Genomic DNA, 5,016 nt, shown 5'->3' with positions numbered 1-5,016 from the left:
AAAAAAAAAAAAAAAGAACTTGGGTTTAGTACCAATGTTAATAGCTTTTTTTTTTTTTTGAGACAGAGTCTCACTATGTCACCCTTGGTAGAGTGCCTTGTCGTCCCAGCTCACAGCAACCTCAAACTCTGGGCTGAAGCGATTCTCTTGCCTCAGCCTCCAGAGTAGCTGGGACTACAGGCACCTGCCACAACACCCGGCTATTGTTAATAGCTTTTTAAATTTCAAATACTTTTTAAAGCTGTAGTAAGGTATAATTGACAAATAAAAGTTTTATATATTTACAGAATACAGTATGATATTTTAATATATATGTAATACATTGTGAAATAACAAAATCAAACTAATTAACACATATATCACTTCATACTCATCACTTTTTATGGTGAAAATAAGATCTACTCTGTTAGCAATTTTCAAGTATACATAAATTCTTATTGACTATAGTAATCAAGCTGTGTAATAGATCTGCAGAACTTATTTCTCCTGTGTATCTGAAACTTTGTACCCTTTGGCCAATATCTCCTCATTTCCGGGTTGCCCTCCTATTCTCCCCAGGCCCTGACAACCACCATTCTATTCTCTGTCTCTATGACTTTGACATTCTTAGATTCCATATGTAAGTGAGATCATGCAGTAATTGTCTTTCTGCACCTGGCTTATTTCACTTAGCATAATGTTCTCCGGGTTCATCTGTGTTGTTACGACTCATGGTATTTCCTTTTATTTAAGGCTGAATATTATTCTTCAACATTAATCTTACTACTGACATTCCAGTGTCATTATCTGGTTTCGCCGTGGTTGCTTGATCATTCATCCCTTCTTTAACAGAATTAATAACAGATTAAAAGCTTACTATATACCTGGTAATGTACTACACATTGGGTTAACAGTGGTATGGCTCAATCCTTCTTGACTGACCTTTTCATTTTTATCATCTAAGCTCTTAATTTGGATTCTGATTTGTAACTTGAGTACTTGGATCAGACACATGTGACCCAGATCATTTGGGTTACATAAATTATTGGCCAGTCCCTGAAAAACTAAACCTCTAACTTTTCATTTATGTTTTCTTGCCTGTGTTTTCTCATCTTTGAAGCCTGATATGGATATCATCTAGCCATGACCATGGTCTTAATGTTAACATTTGCTAACTATGTCCCTTAGTTAGTACCAAGTTCAGACCTTGAAGCCCAGCTTTCCCTGCTGGATCTTTTTGCCTGCTTCTGTCATCCTGTCTACCTTTACTACGCTACTCACCTGCGTCACATTAGCTGGCTGTTGTGGGTGGGAAATGCCTATTCCTTTAGACCTGGCTTGCCCATATACATCTTGAATTTGGGAAATAATACATATAATTTTAGCTTTTCAAATTGTTTAACAAAGTTTTATGCCCAAAATGACCATTCTGTCAAGAGTAGACAACTTGGCTCGGTGCAGTGACTCACCCTTGGAATCTTAGTACTCTGGGAGGCCAAAGCAGGTGGATCACTTGAGCTCAGTAGTTCAAAACCAGCCTGAGCAAAATGAGACCCTGTCTCTACCAAAAATAGAAAAACTAGCTGGGTGTTGCATCAGGTGCCCATAGTCCCAGGTACTTGAGAGGCTGAGACAAGATGATCTCTTGAACCCAAGAGTTTGAGGTTTCCGTGAGCTATGACACCATGACGCTCAACCCCAGGGCAACTAAGTGAGACTCTGTTGCAAAAAAAAGGAAAATAAAAAAAGAGTAGACAGTTCACTTTTTAATTTTTATTTTAAGAGTAGACAACTTATTTAAAAATTCATCATGGATCTTGTTTCAGCCTGGGGCAAAAATCTGAAAGTCACTTGGGGGCAAAAAAGGGGAATAGTAATTTATTCCGTACCTGTAATCTGGCTGGTGTTTTACAAATTATCTTATCTCAATTATTCAGTTTTCAAACCTTACCCCACTATGTTTTTTTATAGATAGGGATCTGAAGCATAGTGGCAGGGTCAGAATGTGAACTTAGGTGAGCCTGACCCTTAAATACATGCTTTCCCCAGTATACAACACCAAATACATACTTTTATCTTTATTTTTCTTTTTGGTGATTGGAGAATGGCTGAGCTAGGAGTTGGAATTAACAGAATTCACCTACCAGATACCAATTCAGATTCTGAAGGAAAGGTCTACATTGACCATACATAATCTACATTCTAGTATTCTGGAACAACCCAGGCTTAGTCAAGCAACTGAACTCACTGTTCCCCTCTCCCCTTTTAGGATGATGTCATGACTGGGTTCCTTGACTGTGGTCAATGCAGGATTCTCATGTGGGCTAATAAAGCATTGACATTAGTTGAATAGGTTTAGTAGACAGAGAATGCTAATAAACGTGGCCTGAACTTCGGATTTGTTTATTTAACTAGTTTAGAGAAATTCTGTCATTAACTATTAGATATTACTCTTCTCTTATTCTCCTTAATATTTCCTTCTAGAACTCCTATTAAATGTACATTGGTCCTTCTCATTATATCCTCCATATGCCTTAATCTGTCTTTCATGTTTTCTCTTATGTACACTGTGATCTTTATATGGGAGGTTATGTTCCTTGGAACTGTCTCTTTGGACATTCTTTGAGATCTGGGTTTAAAGTACATTCTTCCAGAGAAGAGTGGTACTTAATCCTGATAGTCCCTCAGGAATATTATCAACCAAAAGTATTTTGTGCCTAATTTCTGGTGTGAGGTGTCTTGAACCCAGACATGTCTGAGTACAAGTTTGGGGTTATGAAATCTCAAGGGACTTTTTTCTCATTTTTTCCCTTTCTACCCTTAAACCAAAATCAAGACAGGTACATATCTCTACCCTCTACTTCTGGGTGGTAGTTTTACTCCCCTGTTCATTCATTACCTTTAAGGGTCTGACTGTAGCTAGAGAAGAATGGGATTGTGCCTGATCCAACTTCTAACCTTGTTTGGGTCCGGGAATTGGTCTCTTTTGTCCATTGCACTTAAGTGGTCCATTAAAACTACTCTCAAGAGTTATTAGGAACCGGGAGCTATCCAAAGGTAAATGCCAGCTTCATAGTTTCTTTTTTCTTCTGAATTAATGCTGACATTTCCTTAATGGTTCTTACTTCCACCATTTCAACCAAACAGCCATGCATTTAAAAGGATATGTTCCATCTATCCTTATCTACCTATCTATTCATTTATCATCTATCATTTATTAACATTTTAAGATGTGTTATATTGGGAGGTATTTCTTTGGCCATATCTTCTGTCACATAACCTAAATTCAATTCTATTCCTCAGAAAGATGGGGATTTTGATAGGTTGATTAAGTTCTGATGGAATTGTCATGGAAACTGTCTTTCAGGCAGAATGTAAAACTATACTATTTCTGTTTTGGGGACTATATTGATTAGGCCATTACATAGTTTTTACAGTGGACATGTTATTGTAGTGTTGTTGAAAATAAGGGTGTTTGTGGTCCTGTATCAGATAGTATTCCATAGCTACTTCTATTAATAGCAGATCCTAAAGAGGCCAGTTACTTTTTTGGGCTGGAGAACTGCAGAAAGTGGATCAGACACTGTTTTGACAGAAGGTGAGAGTCAACTTTTTCTAAGAATGTATGAGGCTATCTAGTCTGCCTAGGAATGGATTTTCAGTCCATTTGAGATTGGGCTACTTTATTATTTAAGAGCCATAATCTTTTTCTAAGAAAGGATCTTCAATTTCTTTGGAATCTAAGTCTTCCTCCTTTGAGCCTGTATTTGTTAGTGATTGCTATTCAACATCCATTATTTTGATTGAGAAATCAAAGTCAGTGAGGCTAGTAACAGAAACAAGTTTTCCCTTGTCATTTACCATATGTAGGAAACTAGAAATCTAAGCCATGTCTCATACCAGCCTAGAAAAGACTCTGGACACTATCAATGTCTGAGGAAGCCCATTGTAATCCCAAAAGTCTTTCTGCAGATAAAGGGATAGAATACAAGCAATGATTAACAAGCAATACCCTGAGCTGATGATGCACCAAGAGTAAGGGTAGGGATGGTAGTGGAGGATTTTTATGGTGTTATGGAAGAAGTGTTGTGTTATGGACCTGTGTAGTGAGGAAAATGGAACAATTTTGTTTCGGCTCAGACTTCAGACCAGGAGAGGCTTTTCTTAGCAAAAGGTATTTAAAATATACCTCCTATTGTTTCCTCTTAAAGAATGCTGGTTTAGGCTCGGTGCCTGTGGCTCAAGTGGCTAAGGCTCCAGCCATGTACACCCAAGGTGGCGGGTTCGAATCCAGCCTGGGCCCGCCAAACAACAATGATGGCTGCAACCAAAAAATAGCCGGGCGTTGTGGCGGGCGCCTGTGGTCCCAGCTACTTGGGAGGCGGAGGCAGGAGACTCGCTTGAGCCCAGGAGTTGGAGGTTGCTGTGAGCTGAGATGCCACGGCACTCTACCAAGGGGGACAGCTTGAGGCTCCTGTCTCACAAAAAAAGAAAAAAGAATGCTGGTTTAAAAAACACAGATGCAGAGTGCTGGTTAAAACAGTCATTCTCAAGCCAAATTCCCTACCTCATATACAAACTTGGGTCTTTCCAAAATCTCTGGTGTCCTGGGTAGAGGGCAAATGTCTCTTAGAAAAGCTCCTAAGTGCATTAATGTACATAGTTACCATTCAATAAAAGGAAAAGAAAAGCTCCTGAGATGATTTTCATATATCCCCTTCTCCCCCCAGCCAACCCTCCTTTGGGGACAGTCAGGTTAGACATTAACTGAAGGTATTGCCAGTTCCTATTAACTAGTAAACAGGTAGCTAGCCATTTGCAGAACATATCAGAAGGAATCAACTATTTCTTGATACTTAGAGCAAGTGCATGGGATTTCTAATAAGCATAGTGAAGCAAGAATTGGATTTCCCCGATAACTCAGCATTGGGGTAATGGGAACTTGGGAGACATAGGCAGTGGTCCCAGAACCTAGAAGGAAAATTTATACAGGGCCAGTTTCTTAGGAGGAGGATGCACAGAATTAAAAAAAAAAAA

The sequence above is a fragment of the Otolemur garnettii genome, unplaced genomic scaffold, assembly GCF_000181295.1.
Source record: "Otolemur garnettii isolate 467f Iridium unplaced genomic scaffold, OtoGar3 scaffold00110, whole genome shotgun sequence".
NCBI classification, from domain to species: Eukaryota; Metazoa; Chordata; class Mammalia; order Primates; family Galagidae; genus Otolemur; species Otolemur garnettii.
The sequence above is the reverse complement of the archived record's forward strand: the minus strand, read 5'-3'. Positions refer to the sequence as shown.